This window comes from Aquarana catesbeiana, linkage group LG03, assembly GCF_042186555.1.
Source record: "Aquarana catesbeiana isolate 2022-GZ linkage group LG03, ASM4218655v1, whole genome shotgun sequence".
NCBI classification, from domain to species: Eukaryota; Metazoa; Chordata; class Amphibia; order Anura; family Ranidae; genus Aquarana; species Aquarana catesbeiana.
The window spans coordinates 526,769,346-526,795,718 of NC_133326.1; the positions used below are offsets into that span (position 1 = coordinate 526,769,346).

Consider the following 26,373-nt stretch of genomic DNA (forward strand, 5'->3'; position numbering starts at 1 on the left):
GGGCCTACAAGCCCTTAAAACTGCATATCTGGCGTGGACTCAGCTCACTGGTAAGCTCTACCTTTAAGCTAAACCAACCCCCGATGTTACAATATATATATGTATGTATGTATGTATGTGTGTGTGTGTGTGTGTGTATATAAATGTGTAGCTGCTTCTGCTTTGCCATCCACTCAACTCTAATTGCCCCAGGCCAGAAGTGACCCCCCCACCGTCACACACTTCTCAGACAGTTACTTTTAGAATATGAAAGGCCAATGCCATGTTACTTTTCAGCAATCCTTAATACACTTAGCAGCAAAACAAAGGATGGGAGGAGTTGGGAGATAAAAGGTGTTTACATAGTGTAGTTTGTAGTTTGCACAATGTAACAATAAACTGGATTACGCTCTTACCAGGCACAGCCTATCCGGGAGCATCTAAAGAGTTTACTATTGTGCCTGATTGTTGTGCCCCATGATAAGCCTCCATTAATGCATCCCCTCCTGAGATGGGTCCCACCTCATCCCATTCTGGCTCTATGGCTAAAGCTACCCATACATATTTCATCAGAGTCAGATTTGGCAATCTCATTTATATAGGCTGAGACGGTCAACATGGCCCTTCTTGAGGGATAGGATGCTAATGTTGGGACTGTATGCAGGAGACATTGTTCATGGGTAGGCTTAAAGAGCAGGACAGGAAAGGAGTACTGCAGGCCCTCTTATAGCAATGATTGAACACGTTGATGGTGTGTGTTCACTGACATTGGGTCATCACCGAATTGATTCAGATTGGTTGACAGAAATCCAATAGCCTGGATACTTTGACGTTTCCAAAAAAATGAAGTAATGCTCCAGATTTCAAACACTGCTTGACTGCAGTGGCTTAGTCGTTACCACTGTTGCCTCACAGCCAGGACACCATTTGCATGGAGTTCGCATGTTTTCCCTATGCTTATATGGGTTTCCTCTGGGTACTTTGGTTTCCTCCCACACTCCAAAAGACATGCTGTTGGTTAATGATCTCTTGTCAAAATTGGCCCTTGTGTGTGGGCTAGGGACCTTAGACTTTAAAGAGGTTGTAAACCCCCCCGAAAAAAACAAACTATAAGACAAATTCATATTGAGCTAGTATGCATCGCATGCTAGCTCATTATGAACTACTTTAGAACAAAGCCCCCACAGAGGCGCCTGCACACAGGAGAGATGGCTGACATCTTCCCCAGTGCTTCTTCTGGGTTTGTGGGCTCCGGCGCTGTAAGTGGCCGCAGTCGCGATGACATCACTCCCACGCATGTGCGCGGGAGCCGCCGGTCACAGGGCTCTGAAGAAATGGCACATACGACCGTTCCTTCAGAGCGAATGCGCGTATATAGTAAATATCTCCTAAACTGCAAGTTTAGGAGATATTTACAGTACCTACAGGTAAGCCTTATTATAAGCTTACTTGTAGGTACAATTAAAAAAGAAGACTTTACTTCCTCTTTAAGCTACTCGAGGGCAGAGACTGATGTAAATGTACAATATGTAAAAGCTGTTAAATTGTTGGCGTTATATAAATACCTGCAATAAATAAATAAAATTCAGTAGGATAAGGAACTTTATTGTAGGCAGTGGCTGTAATTTTCAAATCACATGGACTAAAAAAAACTGTCTAAAATTGTCTACTCTTTTTTTAAACCAAGGGCTGGTTCACATTGGTGTGTTGCACCCCAGTAAATGTGCATTTTTTTTGTGTATAAGTGCAAACACAAAACACAAGTACCACAGTGCAGTGCGATTTATTTACAACAGCACTCCAAAGCACTAACATAAGGCTGTAACACACCACAAGGCACAAATGTGAACGATCTGTGGGTTACCTTAAAAAATGAGCCATGCACAATTTTAGGTGCTTTGCATTTACTTATCATTCTCAGTTCCTTTTTTAAAATAAACTCTTATTACCCCCTCACTTTTGTTATTTTATATACATTATATTTTGGGAGATTCACCCTCTCTATTTGTCCTCTTTAGCTTTATCATTGTGTAGCCATGGTGTTAGCACTACTGACAAACAATCCGCCAAATCACCCCACTGCCAGACTTCATGCATCCCTTCCAGAGACAATGAACAGTTATTTGCGAGCTTTGTTTTTGTTTTTTTATTGGGGGGGGGAGGGGGGTACAACTTGGATAGGGATTTGGATATGGGATGCCCATAAAATCAATCATTGCCATCACATTTACAGATTTCAGATACTTTGATCATAGTTAGAGCCTGAAGAATGAATGTGAACACTTGACTAAGTAGAAATCTTCTTCTGCAGCTCCCTGCAGAATGTTACTCCCTCTGCATCTCCATGCAGACTGCTGTTCCTAAGAGCTTTCCATCCATCACCATGTGAGGGACAGAAACATCACTTTTGACCATGTAAAAGTAATGGTCTTAGTTCTCTTCACCACCTGCCCAAACTTGCTTCTCCTTGCACACTTGGTTTCCTCCTGCACAACTTGTAGTTACATTAGGGTATAACACATCCTCTTCTAATGGGTATTAAGAACTCACTCTGAATAAGCCCCTCTACTGGCTCTGGTGACTCGCTGCTATTAGGCCTAAAGAACCTCTCCCCGGAGGCCCAGTAGGTTAAAGTCTATGTTTTAGGAAATGGACTACTGCTCCCAGCCAGTCTAACTTACAAACCATGTGCCAGCCGGCCACACTGATTTGACACAGATCCCCACAGTCTCTTCTCTGATCCAGGACTCCTCACCATCCACCATGTGCATAATAAAGACTCTGCTAGTGACCGTGTAGAAGCAGAGTTCCCTTACAGAATCCCTGGCACCTCCAGCTATCCACTGTGGTAACACTCACTGAACTTCCAACCTTCCAGCCCTCAGTCCTTGATGAGGAACTTTCCCGCACCATGCGTTCCGACAGCTTCTCCTGCCCTCTCTGCTCCAGGAGCTCCCTGCCACCGACCGTGTGGTGACAGAGACATTGCCGATGACCGTGTAGAGGCAATGTTCCCTCACAGTTCTCCCTGGGCCTCCTCCTGCAATCCCACCCCCCCCAGATGGGGGTGTGCTCCTGCGGCTGTCTAGCACTCCATTCCTCATGTCACCCAGTCTACTCCTCCCCAGCAGCATGTGACCTCAGCCTATATAGGAGGCCCGCCACCTGTCAATGCCAGTTAGGGATTGGTCAGAGCTCCCACATGGGCTGCCTGCCACTCCAGCTCTAAGCCCAGCCTCCTCTTCCAGAACATTCTCCCTGGAAGCAGGGGGGGGGGGGGGGCGCCTCAAAACTGAAGTACAGGTGGTCACACCCACTGCTACTCTGACCACTCCCAGCCCCCAGATCAAAACAGACAGGCCTAGCTTGCAGCATAAGCCTTCCTAAATTTGCCTGTGCTGAATAAACCTAGTAGAACAACCCTTACTAGCACCTACCTTCTGGTAAAGGGTGCTACATTTTGTAAGTGAAAATAATAGAAAATCCCAACTTTTGTTTTGTCCTCAAAACAGAAATAGTAAGGATATCTTACTCTGGGACAATAGTTTTGGTGATAACCAGGGATTCCTTCACGTGGGATTTTTTTCTCACTTCCTATTTTGGCTATGGGACAGGTCGTGATGGAAAATCTACCCAAATGGAACACAGATGATGAAAATAAAACTTACAGGGGTTATAACCTTCCCTTGCTCTATCTATAAAAAAAAAAAAGTTTTGCCTTTAGTTCTGCTTTACCACTTGCCTCCAGCGGCAGCTGTAGGCAAAGCGATGTACCCATATGTTGCTGCCTACTACCGGGTTTAGGGCACACGCATACAAGCCCCCCGCTCAGTTCCCACTGTGATTGTACACAATGGGAGCCTGTCAGCGAGTCCCAGCCACGTTACACATTGTTAGGCACACTTTTAACCTCTTGATTGCCCTAGATGTTAAAGCAGTAGTAAAGCCCGCTTGGTGATGTTTACTTACAGGTAAGCCTATAATTTGGCTTACCTGTATGTAAAATGAATAGCTCCTAAACGTTAGGAGATATTTACCCTGGATGCAGCCAGTTCTGTCACCGGCACATGCGCTCTGAAGGTCCGGCATACCTTGCCGGACCTTTAGAGCTTTGTGCCGGAACCGAAGGCTCCCGCGCTAACGTGCGGGAGTAATGTCGTTGTTGCCTGACTCTGGAAGACGGGGGAAGATGTCAGCCCTCTCAGTGTTGATAGTGCGTCACTGAAAGGCTTCGTTCTAAGGTAAGTATTCCATGATGTGCTAGTATGTGATGCACACTAGCACATTATGTGATTGCCTTGCAGATGTTTTTTACTACAGCTTTAACTCCTTTCCAACTATTGTACAGTGACAATGTATATTATTAGTACTGATCACTGTATTAATAGCACTGGAGATGCCAGTGGCATTTAGTCAATTCCTTCTAAGCCTCAGTGTCAGATTGCCCGCACTATCGCAACCCCATTATAAGTTGCTAATTGCCGCCATTAGTAGTATACAAAAAAAATTAAAAAAATTCCAGTATATATACATAGCATAGATTGTAGACTCTATAGCTTTCGCACAAACCAATCAATTTACACACATTGGGATTTTTATCAAAAACGTGCATCAGAACACATTTTGCTCTAGGCTGATGAAGAAATCGTTTTTTTTTAATTGGATATGTTTTATAGCAGAAAGTAAATTTTTTTTTTATTTTTTTTTTTCCTCATTATTTTTGGTCTTTTTTTTTTTTTTCACAAAAAATAAAAAATAGCACCATAAAAAGGTTAAATTGTGTGGCAGATGTGGGTATTCAATGATACAGATGTGGGTATCTAATGATACAGATGTGGGTATCCAGTGATACAGATGTGGGTATCCAGTGATACAGGTGTGGGTATCCAGTGATACAGGTGTGGGTATCCAGTGATACAGATGTGGGTATCCAGTCATACAGATGTGGGTATTCAGTGAAATTTTAAAGCGTCGCCTATGGGGATTTTTAAGTAGCGAAGTTTGGCGCCATTCCAAGTGTGTGCAATTTTGAAGGGTGACATGTTGGGTATCTATTTACTCAGCATAACTTTATCTTTCACATTATGCAAAAACATTGGGATAACTTTACTGTTTTGGTTTTTTTTAAAGCACAAAGCTGTTTTTTTTTCCAAAAAAACACGGTTGAAAAATTGTTGCACAAATACCGTGCGAGATAAAAAGTTGCGACCACCATTGTATTCTCTTTGCTAAAAAAACATATTTAATGTTTTGGGGTTCTATGTAATTTTCTAGCAAATAAATGATGATTTTTACATGTAGGAGAGAAATGTCAGAATTGGCCTGGGTGCTCCAGAACGCCTGAAGGTGCTCCCTGCATGTTGGGCCTCTGTATGTGGCCACGCTGTGTAAAAGTCTCACACATGTGGTATTGCCATACTCGGGAGTAATAGCAGAATGTGTTTTGGGGTGTAATTTGTGGTATGCATATGCTGTGTGTGAGAAATAACCTGCTAATATGACAATTTTGTGAAAAAAAATTTAAAAAATCTTGATTTTGCAAAGAATTGTGGGAAAAAAATGACAACTTCAAAAAACTCATCATGCATCTTTCTAAATACCTTGGAATGTCTTCTTTCCAAAAAGGGGTCATTTGGGGGGTATTTATACTTTTCTGGCATGTTAGAGTCTCAAGAATATAGATAGGCCGTCAGTAATTCAGGTGTGATCAATTTTCAGAGATTGGCACCATAGCTTTTGGACTCTATAACTTTCACAAAGACCAAATAATATCCACCGATTTGGGTTATTTTTACCAAAGATATGTAGCGGTATAAATTTTGGCCAAAATATATGAAGAAAAATTACTAATTTGGAAAATTTTATACCAGAAATGAAGAAAAATGCATTTTTTTTACAGATTTTTCGGTCTTTTTTCTTTTATAGCGTAAAAAATAAAGAACCCATCGGTGATTAAATACCACCAAATGAAAGCTCTATTTGTGTGAAAAAAAGGACAAAAATTTCATATAGATACAGTGTTGCATGACTGAGTAATTGTCATTCAAAATGTGAGAGCACCAAAAGCTGAAAATTGGTCTGGTTATTAAGGCTCGATTCACACCTATGCATGTTGCTTTTGAGCGTTTTTGGAGGTTTTTTTTTCATGCTTGGCACGTTTTTGAGCAACGTTTTTGTAGCGTTTTTGCAGCGTTTTTGCCGCGATTTGCGTTTTTTTTTTTTTTTTTCATTTTTTTTTACAGTCTTAAAAAAAAATTACAAAAAAAAAAAAACGGCAAAAACGCACCAAAAACGGTGCACTTGCGTTTTTGATGCTTGTCCATTGAAATCCATTACATGCAAAACGCTGCTTTTTGCATGAAAAAAAGTCCCCGACCCTTTCCAAAAACGCAGAGATACAAAAAAGCATTGATGTGAACATGTTCCATAGGAACCCATGTTAAAAAATTCCCATGCATTTCTGCAAAATGCATCAAAAAACGCGCTAGTGTGAATGGGGCCTGAGGGGGTTTAAGTGCCCAGTGGTCAATGCAGTGAGTTTAATTACCACCTTAATCAGCCACAGAACCTGTGTAATTATTATGTGTTTGATTTTAAAGGGACGAGGTAGCAACCCTACCCCTGATAACAGTAAAAACACGACAGGGGTTCTAACCCGTTCTCACTATATTGAAAACTAAGAAAACAAGTTTTTTGTGGAATAAATGTCCCTTTATGAAATGCTCCGTTGGCCCTTCCAATGAGGGATGAGATGGCAGTACTTGTAGTGTTCGGTCCTCTAACACGTGTGTACCTATGTCCGCCCCTCCCCCTCTCTCCCCCCTTCTAAGCCCACCCCTGTACATCCCCAGCCTCCTCCAGCCGCCGAGTCTCGCCCAGCCCGCACTGACTCCGGCTCTCTCCCCCTCTCCCGAGTTTCCGTTTCCTGCCGCCTCCTCCAACTACCGGAGACTCCTCACCGAGCCGGGCGGGACAGGCGATCCAATCACAGGCCGGCCCCCGGGCCGCACCGTCCGGAAGGATGAGGTAAGAGAGCGGCTCCGCCGTCCATTCTATCTTCTGATAGGCTGATACACCGCACCAAAACTTTCCCCAACTTCATCGGGAGATCCTCCCTGCCACATCACCCGGGACTGACTGGGGGAGCACACAACTTCGGGGGACACTAGTGTTATATGGACAGGACATCATCCCCAATGTTTTCTCATCACCCCCCAGTCTAAGGTGTTTAGTAAATCGCCCCCTCCGACCCTCATTCTAGAGTTGTACGGCATCATCCACAATGTCTTTACTATATCATCCCCGATGTTATATATTTACTACATGATCCCCAATGTTATACGATTAGTAAATCACCCCCTTCCTATGTCACATGTGATAAATCATCATTATATGTGTAGTATATCATCCCCAATGTTATATATTTACTACATGATCCCAAAATGTTCTACCTCCGGGACACGATCCCCCCCCCCCCCCCCCCCCCAATGTTCTACCTCCGGGACACGATCCCCCCCCCCCAATGTTCTACCTCCGGGACACGATCCCCCCCCCAATGTTCTACTTCGGGGACACGATCTCCCCCCAATGTTCTACCTCCGGGACACGATCCCCCCCCCAATGTTCTACTTCGGGGACACGATCTCCCCCCAATGTTCTACCTCCGGGACACGATCCCCCCCCCAATGTTCTACTTCGGGGACACGATCCCCCCCCCAATGTTCTACCTCCGGGACACGATCCCCCCCCCAATGTTCTACTTCGGGGACACGATCCCCCCCAATGTTCTACTTCGGGGACACGATCCCCCCCAATGTTCTACCTCCGGGTGTTCTACCTCCAGGACACGATCCCCCCCAATGTTCTACTTCGGGGACACGATCCCCCCCAATGTTCTACCTCCGGGTGTTCTACCTCCAGGACACGATCCCCCCAATGTTCTACTTCGGGGACACGATCCCCCCCAATGTTCTACCTCCGGGTGTTCTACCTCCAGGACACGATCCCCCCCCAATGTTCTACTTCGGGGACACGATCCCCCCCAATGTTCTACCTCCGGGTGTTCTACCTCCGGGACACGATCCCCCCCAATGTTCTACTTCGGGGACACGATCCCCCCCAATGTTCTACTTCGGGGACACGATCCCCCCCAATGTTCTACTTCGGGGACACGATCCCCCCCAATGTTCTACTTCGGGGACACGATCCCCCCCCCCCCAATGTTCTACTTCGGGGACACGATCCCCCCCCCCAATGTTCTACTTCGGGGACACGATCCCCCCCAATGTTCTACCTCCGGGACACGATTCCCCCCCCCAATGTTCTACCTCCGGGACACGATCCCCCCCCCCAATGTTCTACTTCGGGGACACGATCCCCCCCCAATGTTCTACTTCGGGACACGATCCCCCCCCAATGTTCTACCTCCGGGACACGATCCCCCCCCCAATGTTCTACTTCGGGGACACGATCCCCCCCCCCCAATGTTCTACCTCCGGGACACGATCCCCCCCCAATGTTCTACTTCGGGGACACAATCCCCCCCCAATGTTCTACTTCGGGGACACAATCCCCCCCCAATGTTCTACCTCCGGGACACGATCCCCCCCCCAATGTTCTACCTCCGGGACACGATCCCCCCCCCCCATGTTCTACCTCCGGGACACGATCCCCCCCCCCCATGTTCTACCTCCGGGACACGATCCCCCCCCAATGTTCTACCTCCGGGACACGATCCCCCCCCCAATGTTCTACTTCGGGGACACGATCCCCCCCCCAATGTTCTACTTCGGGGACACGATCCCCCCCCAATGTTCTACTTCGGGGACACGATCCCCCCCCAATGTTCTACTTCGGGGACACGATCCTCCCCCCAATGTTCTACCTCCGGGACACGATCCCCCCCCAATGTTCTACCTCCGGCACACTCGATCCCCCCCCCCAATGTTCTACTTCGGGGACACGATCCCCCCCCCAATGTTCTACTTCGGGGACACGATCCCCCCCCCCAATGTTCTACTTCGGGGACACGATCCCCCCCCCAATGTTCTACTTCGGGGACACTCCCCCCCCCAATGTTCTACTTCGGGGACACGATCCCCCCCCCAATGTTCTACTTCGGGGACACGATCCCCCCCCAATGTTCTACCTCCGGGACACGATCCCCCCCCCCCCCCCCAATGTTCTACCTTCGGTGACACGATCCCCCCCAATGTTCTACTTCAGGGACACGATCCCCCCCCCCAATGTTCTACCTCCGGGACACGATCCCCCCCAATGTTCTACCTCCGGGACATTGACCCCCCAATGTTATGAACTGCTTTTGTGGGCAAATATTCTTTGTGGTCATTTTCTTTATTGGTTTTATAGTTTTAGTCCCGGTGATTGGAGACTCCCTCCCCAAGCCCACATAAGAGAACTTGCAGACAAATACCATGATGCAGGAACATGCTATACAGTTTATTTTGGTGATCCTGCCAGTAACACACTTCCTGTCCTAGGGTGACAACGCTCATTATAAGTTTCCTAGGGTGACAACGCTCATTATAAGTTTTTCAAGTTACAAAGACCAAAGCTGAACAGTCGATCGTTTAGTGAACAATCAATTCAAGTATAGAATAAAGTATCAACAAAGGGTTTACATAGGTCATTTGGGTGCGTTTAGATGGTTTTAAAGCATGGTTAGTAGAAGTTAAAACATTATCAAAATGGGTGGTAGGGTGAGTATGGACAAGATGGTAAGCTTTCAGGGGTGTGGTAATGCTATCTTGAGAAAGATGTGCAATTGGGGTGTTTGCCCTACTTTTTTTTTTTTTTTTTTTATATGACCTTTATTGAAATCTCACTAAAGTGTCACTAAACCCACAACAGTAAAATCAGTTTGTACTTGCAGTAAAGCATGCTTGTTATGCTCACAGTGGAACCTAAGGGGATAATCCTCTGCATTGTGTAAAAAGGCTGCTTGATCCTGTATGCACAGATCCTCTTCCACTGACTCCAGAACATGACCAGGTAGTACAGAACCTTTGTAGTCAGGCTGCACATGCTCAGAGTGCATTGCTAGAGTTTTTTTTTTTTTTTTCTTGGGAGAGTGCATGTGATCAGCACTGTCTACTCTAGACAGAGAGTCAGGGGTCCTGGATCCTGATAGGATAGCTCAGTGCAGTATGAAAACTCCTCCTACAAGCTTTACCAGGAACTGGTAGAAGTCACAAAACTGCCTTATAATGCTGATGAGAAAAGGTAGCAGTTTATATTTACTAAAATAATTGCATTTCCATGTTCTGTGGGAGATCAGATATAGTGAATGCAGGGTCCTGGGTTTAGTAACACTTTAAGTTCTATTGGCCACCGCACCGTGCGAGGCAGACGATCGTCTCATGCTGAGCTGAGAAAAGTATTGTGCACCATACGTTTTCCCAGTGCACACCAACGCAGTGTGGTGGTGCGGGGCGCGGCGTTCTGGCTTGTCTTTTGCGGTGCAACTGAACTGGAACAACGCAGTTCTGGGAACAATATTAAGCCCCCCCCCCCCCTGTTCACATTGGCGCGATTTGACAGGTCAAATCAGACTCTATTGCTGGCAATAGGAGCGTCCCAATCGGTGCGCATCGCACCGATTTCCAAAAGTAGATTCTGCACAACTTTTGGCAATTTCACTAGACATCAGCAACTGCACAGATGTCTTTCAAGTCACCCTGGAAGTCGGACTGAAATGTGGCTTTGAAATCGCCTGAACTGGCACAATTTTAAAGGCGTGTTCAGTGTGAACGAGGGCTGGATGAAGAGTTCATCACTGGGCGTTATCAGCTCACTAGATTTCAGGCAGGATCAGAAGTGTTTTCTTTTTTTTTACTTATCCAATAGATATGCATTCAATGGTATATTTAACAGAGACTTTACACGCGACTGGTTTTCCCGTCGGAATAAAGTCTGAAGGTTTTTCCGACAGAATTCCGCTGAAACTGTCTTGTGTGTACACGATCACACCAAAGTCCGACCGTCCAGAACACGGTGACGTACAGCGACGGGACTAGAAAAAGGAAGTTCAGTAGCCAATAGCTTCCGTCTCGTACTTGCTTCAGAGCATGCGTAGTTTTTGGTGCGTTGGAACAGCATACAGACTATTGGTTTTCCCGATAGGAATTGGTTCCGTCGGAAATATTTAGAACATGTTCTATTTCTAGGTCTGTCAGAATTTTCGAAAAAGAAAAAGTCCGATGAGGCACACACGTGATCAGAATAGACGATGAAAAGCTTCTGTCGCACTTTTTCTGCCGGACATTCCGCTCGTGTGTGCGCGGATTTACAGTTTCTTTATATATAAGAGTCCCAGAATCACGCATTTGTTTTAGTACACCACAGCTCACAAATCTATTGTAACGTACTGCATTGCGTTAGGTAAGTGCATTGGGGTGCTATTCAAAATGAATTGCAATGTAGCAAAATACGATGCGTGCGTTGTCTCGTGTTTGCAAAATGCGCGCTTTCCAGCACGTTAATGCAATGCACAAGTGGGAACAGACCCTAAGGCATTTTATCACAGTACGTTAACACGTGCGTGCGTTGTGTGAACAAGCCCATACTGTGGGGATGCTCTCTGGGTGGTACAAAATGCAGCACTTCTCAGGGACGGCGTACTTTGTTTGACCTTCTAAACTGGCGAGTTAATTAGCCGGCAGGGGTCAGCCCCATCTGACCTGAGTCCATAATTTATCTTAAAGGGGCAGTCTGTGTTTTAGGCACAGTTCTCAGCACCTCCCCCTAATATATCAGCTCTTTTAATTCAGTGCCTAGTTGACTATGATAATTAACTCTGTGTATTAAGTTACCTACAGGCAATCTTTTAGCCAGACTCCATTGTCATTCCACCCTAGAACCGACAGACAATGAGAAGATCAGGTTGTGAATGGAGACTTTCTGTGCATTCCATGGCAGCCAATCAGAATCCAGCTGACAGTCTTCTAGTGCAGTTTACAAAATGAAAAGAAGAATGTAATTACTATAGACCACATACAGATTTTACTGTATGTAAAAGAGGTACAAAATAGTATTTAGAAGGTATGGCATGTTTTGTGGTTCTCTGAAGAACATTTCAGCCGTACAAATGACCTTCCTTCATTTATTTTTTTCCTTTTTAGTCTGTTAATTATAACCATTGAAACCATTTTGTTATAGCTGTTCAAAAAGTGTAAAAAATATACATTGATCCTTCCAGAAATCCAGTGCTGCCCTGTGCACCTTGCAGTTTTATGCTAAGTTCACCTCTGTAAACTACATACCACTACCAATGGGGGAGGTGTTCTGTAGTGCTGTTATGTGTCCTATGGTGACCACACTGCCTCATAGATATAGTACAGTGAGTTACATTGTCCCAACTCCTGGCTCTTACTCCTGTCATCTTACAAATGCCAGGATTGTTCACTGCACATCAGTCCGTATGCAGAAAAATGTTAGCAGTAGGGGCAGAGTTTGTATGGTAGAAGTGACCGAAATTAAATTTTGCTAAAAATTTTTTTAGTGTTTAGCTGACCCATACACTGCTGGTTTTAATTCAAAGGGGGTGTTGATGTTGCTTCCTGGCTCTGCTGCCTGAGGGAGGTGACAATTCCTGGCCCTGGTGCCCGAGGGAGGTTACAATGATCTCCGGCCCAGGTGCCCGCATGAGATCACATTGCTTCCTGGCCTTGGTGCTTGTGGGAGGTGACATTCCTCCCTGGCCCTTGTGCCAAATGAGTTGATATTGCTCATTGGGCCTTAGTGACATTGCTTCCTGGCCGAGGTGCCCGACAGAGGTGACATTGCTTCCTGGCCAAGGTGCCCGAGGGGGGGGGTGACATTGCTTCCTGGCCGGGGGGGGGGTGACATTGCTTCCTGGCCAAGGGTGCCCGAGGGGGGGGGTGACATTGCTTCCTGGCCAAGGTGCCCGAGGGGGGGGTGACATTGCTTCCTGGCCGAGGTGCCCGAGGGGGGGTGACATTGCTTCCTGGCCGAGGTGCCTGAGGGAGGGGATATTGCTTCCTGGCCGAGGTGCCCGAGGGAGGGGATATTGCTTCTGGCCGAGGTGCCCGAGGGAGGGGATATTGCTTTCTGGCCGAGGTGCCGAGGGAGGGGATATTGCTTTCTGGCCGAGGTGCCCGAGGGAGGGGATATTGCTTTCTGGCCGAGGTGCCCGAGGGAGGGGATATTGCTTTCTGGCCGAGGTGCCCGAGGGAGGGGATATTGCTTTCTGGCCGAGGTGCCCGAGGGAGGGGATATTGCTTTCTGGCCGAGGTGCTCGAGGGAGGTGACAATGCTTCCTTGCCGAGGTGCTCGAGGGAGGTGACAATGCTTCCTTGCCGAGGTGCTCGAGGGAGGTGACAATGCTTCCTTGCCGAGGTGCCCCGAGGGCGGGTGGATTGTAAATTCAAGTCAAACTACCCCTTATACTTGCAGTACATTTTTAGCCAGTTATCTAACCTATCTGTATATCTTATACAATACTTGATCTATTGTGTTAGTATGAAGTCTCTATGAATTTGCTGCACCTGTTGACTTTATTGGGTATATTACTTCAAAGCAGTTTTTAGGTTTGGAATCATAACATAAATCTGCTCCCCAAATATGTATAAAAATTCACCATATCTTGGCAAAGCTTGTTATTCAGATCTTTGTGTGCAAGTGTCTATTACACTTTTTATATATTTACTTTGTATAAATCTCAGACTCGTAAGCATTGCTCATTGCAATCATTGTAATAAACTTCAATTTTCTAGTTCAGGTCCAGAATAAAAGCTAACAGCTCTCTCTGGGCTCCTGCTTTAATTTTCCTTTGCTGTCTTCTAGGCTGTCTATTGCGATGTTGGTAACATTTGTATACACAAAATAAAGATTCCCTGCAGTGCCCTTGGTAGGATTACTATGAGGAAATTTGCATTGCAAAGGAACCCTATCTTCCCCTATGATCTCAAATAGCTTCAGTTCTGATAGGAGCTTGAAAACTTTGCTGTGAATGTTATCAATCTGTCTTTCATGTGAGTATTCCCAGATTGGGTCTTCAAAGCTGTTTACCCATGATGTGTTTCAACCTGAAGTTGGGTGATAAGCATAAAGGTGCCTACAGATATCACAGGAGGTTGGCCCAACTCAGCTGTTTAATATCTGATGGGGGAAAGTTCACATGTCTGTAGACCTCTCATGCCCAAGAATTCTTTTGTATGTAAACCCCAACAATGAACTTCTTGTATGGGCTCCCTTTTGGTCTGTTGAAAACATTTTGTTAGATCTAAATTTAAGTGCACAGAAATACAGAATCAGAATTTCAGATCTGACCTCTGACCTGTGTTCAATTCATACCAGAGCTGCACGATTCTGGATAAAATAAGAATCACAATTTTTGCTTAGAATAAAGATCACGATTCTCTTGTGATTCTTGGCGTAACATCATCTTTTCACATTATACAAAAAAAAAAGTCTGTAAGGCCCCTTTCACACTTCTAACTTTCCCTGTGACTTTGGACATCAGAGTCGCATGACAAGTCATACCCCATGATAACCATTCATATCTGTGTGACTTCAAAGTAGTCCCTGTACTACTTTGGTCCGACTTGGATGCGAGTTGAGGTCCATAGACCTTAAGTTTACTCAGGCATTCCCTGAAACCACACGTGTGAAAGGGGCCTTGGTGGTTAAACTGACCTCATTTGCAGACCGAAGTTCATCCCTTTTGATCTCTAAAAGAACAGAAAGATACAATGTTTCTTTTTATCTCTTTCAGCGCTGAGCAATGTTTGTTGGCTGCTTTTTTTTTTTTTTTTTGTTATTTATTTATGTTTGAGAGCAAGGAACTGCTCTGCACTTGTTACATGAATCATGGAAATGCTGGATTAAGATTGTGAGGAGGGGTTGAATTGAGATCACAATCTTTTAATGATTAGTCGTGCAGCTTTACTTCATATGTCATCCCATGGGGTACAATTTACACCTCACAGTTCTTAACTTGCACTATAGAACAATTAAGTTGGCCATAGACAGACCAAAATGTGTCCGATTCAGCTGGAACCAGGCAAATTTCAATCCATCTATGGGCAGGCTGGTTGTACTGAAACTGATCTATTGATTGACTTTAGTACAACCAGCCTGTCTTCTTTTTTTTTTTTTTGTTTGTGTAGCCAGCGGCAGTGATCATTGCATTCCGATGGAAATCTCCTGCTGTCAGAATATTATAGCACAGCAGGAGGATTTTCCTATCAACAGGGACTGTGTTGATGTGGGAAAAGAGCGATATTTTTTTTTTTTTTGTTTTCCTTCAACCCGTGGTTGGAGGAAAGAAAATTGCATAATGTATGGCCAGCTTAAGTGGGGATGAGAACAGTGAACACCTTTGTGCAGTTTAACAACAGACAGCTGGGCAGGGCATGAAGTCTTGATTTTCAGTTCACCTGCATGGACAAGGTGACAGTGCCTCAATAGTCAGTAGTACTGGTTGCCACAAAAACACATTCCAGAATGTTAGGAAACCTATGTATGGCTTCAATCAGATGTAGGCACCCTTTAGGTATTCTGACAGCTGATCAAAGACTGCAGCCAATCAGTCCAGGCGTGGGGGATTATTTCTCCATACGCCTCGTTTGAGGAATCTGCCAAACAGTGGGTTGAATGAAAAAAAAAATCTAACTGTGTATGGCCAGCTTTAGATGGACTATATATAAGTGACTAAGACCCCTTTCACACTGGGGCGGTTTGCAGGCGTTATTGCGCTAAAAATAGCGCCTGCAAACCGACCCAAAACAGCCACTGCTGTTTGTTCAGTGTGAAAGCTCGAGGGCTTTCACACTGAAGCGGTGCGCTGACAGGAGAAGAAAAAAAACTCCTGCCAGCCGCATCTTTGGAGCGGTGAAGGAGTGGTGTATTCACCGCTCCTAAACCGCTCCTGCCCATTGAAATTAATGGGACAGCGCGGCTATAGCCGCGCTATACGAGCGGTTTTAACCCTTTTTCGTCCGCCAGCGGGGGGTTAAAACCGCACTGCTAGCGGCCGAATACCACAGTAAAGCAGCGCTATAAATAGCGCTGTTTTACCGCCTACGCCCCCTAACGCCCCAGTGTGAAAGCAGGCTTAGAAAATGAAAGCCAAACTCCAGCTAAAATTTTCTTAAGCAGGCACAGCAACAGTTTCCCTTTGGTATAAAGGTTTAATAAGATGAATAAAGCTGACCATTGTAAGCACCACTGTCAGTGTTAAACGGTTTGTTTCAAATCTCTGACTTCTGTTTTTTTGCTGGACAGCTTGGTCTGTTAAAAAGAAAGTAAACCCTTAGGCGCCTTTCACATGGATGGCTATTCTGCTGCAGTTAAAAGCATGGTTTTTTTTTTCTGTGAAATTCAAGACTCCAGGCACTGCGATCAGCTGTATTTGTACAGTGCGATTAGCTGCGGTTGCGTTTAGCTGCAGTTTGCCATTTCCATAGCAACCCAACAGGGTTGGATCTTGGATCCCCGCCAATGCCCAGCACTGTTTGGTATGAATCTTCTTCAGGGGGAACTCCACGCCAAATTTTAAATGAAAAACCAGCATGGGTTCCCCTCCGAGAGCATACCAGGCCCTTCGGTCTGGTATGGATTTTAAGGGGGGACCGCTAAGCTGAAAAACGACGTGGGGGTCCCTCTCAAGATCCATACCAGACCCTTATCCGAGCACACAGCCCGGTCGGTCAGGAAAGGGGGTGGGGACGAGCGAGCACCCCCCCTCCTGAACCGTACAAGGCCGCATGCCCTCAACATGGGGGGTTGGGGCAAGGGGGGAGCCCTGCGGGCCCCCCACCCCAAAGCACCTTGTCCCCATGTTGATGAGGACAAGGGCCTCTTCCCGACAACCCTGACCGTTGGTTGTCTGGGTCTGCGGGCGGGGGGCTTATCGGAATGTGAATGAGTATGGGGTACATCGTACTCCTACCCATTCACCTAGGAAAAAAGTGTCAATTAAAAAAAACACAGTAGACAGGTTTTTAAAGTGATTTATTAGGCAGCTCTGGGGGTCTTCTTCCGACTTCGGGGGTCTCTCAGGCCTCTTCTCCCTCTCTGCGGTGTTGTCACTGCGGTCTCTGGTTCTTCTCCGGTGCCTTTTTCCTTCTGCCGGGCTCCTCCGCTATCTTCTGCTCTTTTACCGCTCTTTTGCTGGCGGAGGAGCCCGGTCTTCTGAGACATCTTCTTTCCTCTTCTCTTCCTGAGATGTTGAGACAACGCTCCCTCTCGCTGTAATGCCGTGAGCGAGGTCCGCAACCCATTATATAGGCATGGGGCGTGGCCACCACTTATGTTGTCACAGTCCCATCATGCCCCGGGACTAGCAATAATCGCATGTAAAATCCAGCAGGTTGGTTGTACCCAAGTTGATCAATCGGCGGGAATTGATTGGAATTTGAGCCGTGTTTGGCTAGCACAATCATCATACTGGACCATGGAATGGAGCCAAAATTGGACTATGTATGGCCACCCTCAGGCAGGCCATACATTTGCCCGCTCCCCCAATCAACACAGTCAGTGTTGATGGGGGAATCCCTCCCACGCTATTGTGTTCTGACAGCGGGAAGTTTCCCAGCCATCAGAATACAGCGCCAGTGATTGAATGAAAAAAACCCAACAGGCTAGTTGTACTGAAGCTGATCAATAAATCGACTTCAGTAAAACCAACCTGCTCATGGATGGATTGAAGTTCAGACGATTCCTGCAGGAGCAGACTGGAACTGAGAAGGTGTAACAGTGTTTATTCTTAGGTTTAGATAACCTTTAATAATTTTAGTTTAATTAATGACATTTTGTTGGCAACTAGGCTGTAGGGTAGTGTGCTACAGAACAGTAAATCTACTTTGGAATGCACACGGTGATCTCGTTGGCTGCAGTGATGAATGTTTTACTGAGGGTCTCGAGCTCGGTTAATCTGGTCAAACAATGGTGTTGTGTGATACATTCCATTCCGTTCATACCTGGATTCTCCAGTAACAGCTACTTGCAAAGGATGATTCCAGGAATAAATGTAATGGCATCATTAAAGAAAATATATGTGAAAAAGAAAGGGAGAGACTAATTATACTGGGTGTATATATATATATATATATATATATATATATATATATATATATATATATATATATTTTTTTTATTCCTGTGCCAAGCCTATGCATCTAAACATAGAGTGCTTCTCTACCCTCCCCAAGAAAAGAGCTACCACCCAAGTGGTACTTTGTGGTAGTCCCCTTTTGCTCCTTCCCATGTTACATAGGGGGGTAAGGGGAGGAGAGAAGGAGCTAATCCAGCACTGACAATAATTAGACACTCCCAGAAGTGGAAAGGGCTACAATATACAAGTGCAGGAGGAGGCAGTGCTAGGGAATTGATGGAGTATTCGTGGAGTAGTCACATTTTTGTCGCAAGTGCACATTGCTCATGAATAAAAAAAATCGCTTATAGAACTGAAACGTGCTGCAAGTAACCAGTTGGAATTTTCTGTGCTTTTGCCTGTAATTTTTTAAAAGTTGGCATCAGGGTCTTTTTAAGAAGCAGCAATACCAAGGAGTATCCTGTAGATTAATGTCTCAGCTAGGCTGGGCAGTTATTCATGCAGGACACTAGTAGGCCTTGTCCATTACTGATCTCAAGTTGCATAGCGGCTTTTTCGGAAATAACCGGTATATAAGGCTTGTTTCATAGCTGCTTCTGCAGACGTGTCCTTGTTTGGTTGTGAAAGGAGATGCTGAGCAGTAAATATGTAAATAATTTCTGTGTGTTTAGGTTGGACTGAGGTCTGCGACGCAGCATACGTTGCGAAACTAAATGTGAGCAGCAAGAATAATCCTGTTTAAGTTAACCTAAAAAAAAAACAACAAACTGTTCTTTTTCTTTTGGGACTGTCTGAATTCCAATCAACTTGTGGCTGTCCTCACTTGAAGTAGGAGTAAACTCCCATCTCTGACTTTTACCTATACAGTGGGGACGGAAAGTATTCAGACCCCCTTAAATTTTTCACTTTGTTATATTGCAGCCATTTGGTAAATCATTTAAGTTCATTTTTTTCCTTAATGTACACACAGCACCCCATATTGACAGAAAAACACAGAATTGTTGACATTTTTGCAGATTTATTAAAAAAGAAAAACTGAAATATCACATGGTCCTAAGTATTCAGACCCTTTGCTTAGTATTTAGTAGAAGCACCCTTTTGATCTAATACAGCCATGAGTCTTTTTGGGAAAGATGCAACAAGTTTTTCCACACCTGGATTTGAGGATCCTCTGCCATTCCTCCTTGTAGATCCTCTCCAGTTCTGTCAGATTGGATGGTAAACGTTGGTGGACAGCCATTTTTAGGTCTCTCCAAAGATGCTCAATTGGGTTTAAGTCAGGGCTCTGGCTAGACCATTCAAGAACAGTCACAGAGTTGTTGTGAAGCCACACCTTCGTTATTTTATCTGTGTGCTTAGGGTCATTGTCTTGTTGGAAGGTAAACCTTCGGCCCAGTCTGAGGTCCTAAGCACTCTAGAGAAGGTTTTCGTCCAGGATATCCCTGTACTTGGCTGCATTCATCTTTCCCTCGATTGCAACCAGTCATCCTGTCCCTGCAGCTGAAAAACACCCCCACAGCATGATGCTGCCACCACCATGCTTCACTGTTGGGACTGTATTGGACAGGTGATGAGAAGTGCCTGGTTTTCTCCACACATACCGCTTAGAATTAAGGCCAAAAAGTGTCCTTCAGGTGTTTTTTTTTTTTTAGCAAACTCCATGCGGGCTTTCATGTGTCTTGCACTGAGGAGAGGCTTCCGTCGGGCCACTCTGCCATAAAGCCCCGACTGCTGGAGGGCTGCAGTGATGGTTGACTTTCTACAACTTTCTCCCATCTGCATCTCTGGAACTCAGCCACAGTGATCTTTGGGTTCTTTTTTATCTCTCTCACCAAGGCTCTTCTCCCCCGATAGCTCAGTTTGGCCGGACAGCCAGCTCTAGGAAGGGTTCTGTTCACCCAAACGTCTTCCATTTAAGGATTATGGAGGCCACTGTGCTCTTAGGAACCTTAAGTGCAGCAGAACATTTTTTGTAACCTTGGCCAGATCTGTGCCTTGCCACAATTCTGTCTCTGAGCTCTTCAGGCATTTCCTTTGACCTCATGATTCTCATTTGCTCTTACATGCACTGTGAGCTGTAAGGTCATATATATATATATATAGACAGGTGTGTGGCTTTTCTAATCAAGTCCAATCAGTATAATCAAACACAGCTGGACTCAAATGAAGGCGTAGAACCATCTCAAGGATGATCAGAAGAAATGAACAGCGCCTGAGTTAAATATGAGTGTCACAGCAAAGGGTGTGAATACTTAGGACCATGTGATATTTCAGTTTTTATTTTTTAATAAAAACTGACCGAACTGAACTGGAGAGGATCTACAAGGAGGAATGGCAGAGGATCCCCAAATCCAGGTGTGAAAAACTTGTTGCATCTTTCCCAAAAAGACTCATGGCTGTATTAGATCAAAAGGGTGCTTCTACTAAATACTGAGCAAAGTGTCTGAATACTTAGGACCATGTGATATTTCAGTTTTTCTTTTTTAATAAATCTGCAAAAATGTCAACAATTCTGTGTTTTTCTGTCAATATGGGGTGCTGTGTGTACATAAATGAGGAAAAAAAAATGAACTTAAATGATTTTAGCAAATGGCTGCAATATAACACAGAGTGAAAAATTTAAGGGGGTCTGAATACTTTTCGTCCCCACTGTAATTAAGAAGTAAAGAAAAGTCCTGGATGGCCGCACACTGATACACCGCCTTTAATGAAAAAAGTTTTTAAAGTCCAAATTCAGTTCATATGGTGCAGAGCTGCATATCTAACGCGTTTCTCACCGTATGTTGGTGTTGGCTATGGCCAAGCACCAACATACGGTGGGAAACGCGTTAGCTATCCAGCTCTGCCTCTGTACCATGTGGACTGAATTTGGATTTTAAAAACTTTTTTCAATATCAGTGTTGTATCAGTGTGCGGCCATCCGGGACTTTTCTTTTCTTCTTGATACATGCACCGTTTAGGAGATATTTACTGTACATACAGCCGGTGATGTCACTGGCACATGCGCTCTGAAGAAACAGCCACCTGGGCTGATCCTTCAGAGCCCTGTGCTCTTATGCACGGGGGGGACATCCATCGAGGCGGCTCCAGCAAATCGCACAGCCAGAGTCCGCGGACCTGGAAGCAAGACCGGGTGAAGATGGAAGCCCCTGAAGCGGTGACAACTCAGTGCTGGAAGGCTTTGTTTTCAGGTAAGTTTAACATAATGTGCTAGTATGCATTGCTTTTTTTCCATATTGGATAAAGTAAGAGACCCTGTCAGATTTTCCTTTGCCATCTGTGTCCTATTGGGGAGATTTCACTTCCTGTCCCATAGCCAAGACAGGAAGTGAGAAGAAATCCCTGCAAATTAGGGGAACCCTTGGGGCCCCCAAAGTCACCATAACTAGTGTGTCCATTGGAAGATTTCCCCTCTATTACTTTCCTGGAGACAGCCCAAAATGTGGGATTTTCCTTTACTTTTATTTCAAAGATAATGGTAAACAAGACAAAAACCTTACTGATGTTTTAATCCCTTTTCACTCTATCCCCAAACTAAAAAAAACAAAAAACAAAAAAAAAAAAACCAAAAAAAAACCCTATAGTCATACTTTAAGGTAAAAACCCATGTGCCTTTAGAACCACTTTAAATGAAAAAAGCCTGAAAAAAAAAAAAAGAAAACAAATGCAGTCACCACATCTAATGACTTTTAAAGCTGGCTATGCTCTGAGTGAATTTTGGCCAGTTCCTAATGAACCAGGAAAATTTGAAGTTGTGGGTGACCCTGTCAGCACTACTCCACCCAACATCCTTTTTAATTAAACACAAAATATCAAAGGAGTTGGACAAAAAACTGTCAGATGAACAACGCCTACATCTGACCAACCACTGTAAGAGATCCCCCTTAGGCCTCATGCACACTGAGCTTTAAAAAGGGCTGCCTTTAGGGGTGTCTGGCAGTTGTTTTTTTCTGCCTCTAAACATGTTAGCCTTTGTGTTCATTGAAGTGTATTTTTTTTTTTCTCAAAGTTGCGTCTGAAAGACTGCTGCGCAAATACAGTGTGCAAAATATTGCAACGATTGCCATTTTATTCTCTAGGGTCTCTGCTAAAAAAATAAAGTGCACGCATAGAGGCACAAAACCCCACGCTACCAGTGCGTCCAGGAGAAGCACCGTTTTGGCAGAAAAAATGCTTTACGTGTTATCGTGCTTTAAACTTTTATTCATTTCAGTGGTCAGAATAATTCATTATTTTGTTCTATGAAATGAATTGACACCCAAGCGTTCTAAACATGTCTTTTTCTGACAAAATGCTGCTGCCGGGAGGAAAGCTGGCCAATTCCTTGTGTGCATGAGGCCTACTCCTTGCAGCATATGTGTACCACCTGGAAGGGGTCATAGTTTTAAACATTTTTACAAAAAGTAACAAATGGGCTTTATTTCTGCTTAACATACTACATGTGTTTATACAAATCTCAGTAACACTGTAGACCCTTTGGAGTTAATGGAAACATCATGCTATATAGCGTGTACATGATTCCAGTTCTTTTATGGCTTCCTGTGTCACAGTTACTGATGGCAGATGTACAGCTGCCAGCGTTATACACTGACGCACCCACATGGGAAGTAGCATGTCTCAGAATGGGGCAATGTGGATATTCATGCTGCCATTGCAAGTAGTGGTGATTATGAACCACGGCCTCCATCTATTTAAATCTCTCATAGTGGGGTGCTCATGACTATCCTCTGTGCCTGCATACAGAAAATAAAATGATCAACTTTTTTTTGATGACCCATAGCGGGAGGGGAACTCTGGCACGCAACCTTGGCACTGGCTTATCTTGGGATAAAAAAATGGTGACACCCTGGGAAGATCCAGTCTACCAATCAGCTCTTCCCACTAGAAAGGGTTGCCAGGGGACATGATGGATGAATGAATAAGAAATGGATAGATGGACAGAGAGAAGAATGGATGGACCGACAGCTGGACATAGAGATGGGCACATGGATGGATAGAGATGGATGAGAGGACAGACAGATGGATGAAAATATAGACAGTTGGATGAATAGAGAAAGATGTATAGGGAGGTTGATTTACTAAAGGCAAATACTGTATACAGTGCACGGTAAGTGCACTTGCTACAGATCTTCGTAAATGAGTGGACGCTCTGCTGATTTCTATTATCCAATCGTATGCAAGCAAAAATGCTGTTTTTTTTCTTCCTTTTTTTTTTTTGTTTTTTTGTTTTGTTTTTTGCATGCTATTGGGTATTCTTTGCAAAGCAAAGTTTTACCTTATTTACCTAAGCTCTGGAGCAAGTGCACTTGCAGTATACAGTAAATCCTTGGTTTGAGAGTGTATTCGCAGAAGGGAGTTTAACAAGACTCGTGGCCACTGATTAAAATTAGAGCAAAAGAGTTTTTTAACCTTAAACTACATAGAGGGTTCTTTACTGTAAGAGCGGCAAGGATGTGGAATTCCCTTCCACAGGCAGTGATCTCAGCGGGGGGCATCAATAGTTTCAAGAAACTATTAGATAAGCACATGAATGACCGCAACATACAGGGATATACAAGATAATACTGACATATAACCATACACATAGGTTGGACTTGTGTCTTTTTTTCAACCTCACCTACTATGTAACTATGCAAGACCAGCAAAATTTTTAAATACATTTTGACTTGATACACATAGCGTCATGTCACAACTGAGTATAAAAGAGAAGAGAGGCTCCTCTAAGTGTAGCAATACAGTTACATTTAATGAATGTACAACATTTAGACACACACATGGTTGATGATAAAAGAGGCACATCTAAGTATGCAGGCATCCGGGGTAAAGCTGTCTACATAGACCATCCCCCGCACTGCCATTGACTTCGCCCCTTCCACGCTGCGCTCCACGAGTGGTTGAAGCCTCGCTTTCAGATCACTCTACTGCAGGGTAGTCTTCCCGGTCATGATTGCAGACTGACAGCAGTGAGAGCCAGCGGTGCGGGGGATGGTCTATGTGGACAGCTTCACCCCGGATGCCTGCATACTTAGACGTCCTCCTTTTAATCATCAACCATGTGAGTTACTAAATGTTGTACCTTCATTAAATGTAACCATATTACTACACTTAGAGGTGCCTCTCTTCTCTCTTATACTCTGTAGCTCCTGCTGGATTTTACTTCTAATCACCTTGTGGAGGATTCCATTTGTGGATGGACATTTTATGGTTACACAACCTGTCGCATTGCTATAATATTTTTATATGGACTATAGACTTTTGAATAAATGATTGTGGAACAAATTCTTAGATTTTTCAATTATTTCTTATGGGGAAATTCGCTTTGATATACAAGTGCTTTGGATTACAAGCCTGTTTCCGGAACAAATTATGCTCGCAATCCAAGGTTTTACTGTATGCGACTTTAGTAAATCATCCCCAATGTGTTGTTGGTTAAGAGTGGTTGAAGTTTCTTCATTGCTTTTATATGTAAATTCCAGCCAACAGCATGCAACCAGAAGACATTATATAACTTGTGCTTTGAGCATAGCGGCCCTTTTTAAAGGGTTTTTGGAACCCGGTGATCAAAGCCTCCATGCAAACAAGCCTGGTCGTGGCTAGTATTCAATCACAATAAATCACTTGTTCCATTTGTCTGCCTTCCAAATGGAGCGTGGCTCTCGCAGGGGTCTGTTTATGGGTCTCCCACGCCTTCACAAGGACCATTTCATTTTCATTTCCTCCTACTGCCAGGTTTGAAGAACTACAGCAGTAAGGCCCCTTTCACACTGGGGCAGTTTGCAGGCGTTATTGCGCTAAAAATACCGCCTGCAAACCGCCCCTAAACAGCTTCCGCTGTTTGTTCAGTGTGAAAGCCCGAGGGCTTTCACACTGAAGCGGTGCGCTGGCAGGACGGTAAAAAAAGTCCTGCGAGCCGCATCTTTGGAGCGGTGAAGGAGCGGTGTGTTCACCGCTCCTAAACCACTCCTGCCCATTGAAATCAATGGGACAGCGCGGCTATACCGCGGCTATAGCCGCGCTGTACGAGCGGTTTTAACCCTTTTTCGGCCAGCAGCGGGGGTTAAAACTGCACCGCTAGCGGCCGAATACAGCCGCAAAAACGACGGTAAAATAGCGCTGTTTTACCGCCTACGCCCCCACCGCCCCAGTGTGAAAGGGGCCTTAGTGATGTCTTCACATGACCTGGGGAGGAAATTCCACCTGTGCATTCTTTAATGTGGAGCGCCAATAAAAAGACTTTAAATTATATCTTCAGCAGTTGACCAATGTGCCCTCCTTTGCCTCCCCACCAGTCTGTTTCTCTTCCCTGTAAAGCTGTGTAATCTATATATTTGGGTTAACAAGCTTCAAATATAGCTGGCCATACACAAGTAGAATTTTAGATAGAAACTTTGCGTTTTAAGAACATTTGTTTGATTTCTAATTGTTTCTGGGGTCAAAGCAACATTTATTTGCGACTGCGGAAAACATTGTTATATCTGTTTTGATAAATGCAAAAAAAAAAAAAAAAAAATCTTTTGATCCTGCCACAGATCAGTTGACAGTTTCCTGTGCTTCTTATCAGCTAAATTGTCCTTGGCTATCTCTGAGGACTACAGAACACCCCCACTGTATGTTATGGAGAAGGAGGGAGGTGTCTGTAGTCTTGTCCGAGGGTGACAACGCTGCTTTTTCATAGGGTACAGTAAGCGTTGTCACCCTTGCACCCTGTGTGTGACAGGGGGATCACCAGGTAACATCCTTACCTGCAAAGCAAACCTGAAAAAAGAAAACAAATGCAGACACTGCATCTAATGTCTGTGGAGATGCAACATATTCTATTTTCATTTCCAGATTAATAATATAATTGACATCAAGCTAATTACATCTAGTTAAAAAAAAAGCCATTAAAAATACCCTCCTTTGAAGATTGCAGTGGAAAATCGGACACTTTTGATCTGATTGGTCATACAGATGTCGCCCAGTGCAATTTTCCTGCAGTACGGCCTAGAAAAGATTGTGTTATGCTGCAGTATTTTCAGCGTTTACCTCTAAAGTGGGGTAAATATCGTTCAATTTTCCTCGTTGTTTCACAGCAAAATCGGAACTGATGAACGAAAATTGATACGAAAATTCTTGTACGACAAAGGCTTTTTTTTTTTTTTTTTTTTGTTTTCTGATCGTGCGCAGTCTTTCTTTTCTGATTTTTCTTGTATGAAAAACGTACACGTTATACAAAAATTGTTTGTTCTGTTCCCGTACGAGAGAATTGTTTTTCTCTTCGGGAATTTTCGTATTAAAATTTGGAATCGGCTGTCGAA

At 44.5% G+C, this 26,373-nt stretch overlaps 1 protein-coding gene across 1 annotated transcript in view; it reads left to right on the top strand.

The window, feature by feature from the left end:
- Window positions 1-6,834: 6,834 nt before the first annotated feature.
- Window positions 6,835-26,373, top strand: part of LOC141132635 (solute carrier family 45 member 3-like) — a 61,929-nt gene continuing 42,390 nt past the window's right edge. The window contains exon 1 of the mRNA XM_073621249.1: window positions 6,835-7,005. The gene's annotated coding sequence lies outside the window, so the exon portion shown is untranslated. The remainder of the gene's footprint in view (window positions 7,006-26,373) is intronic.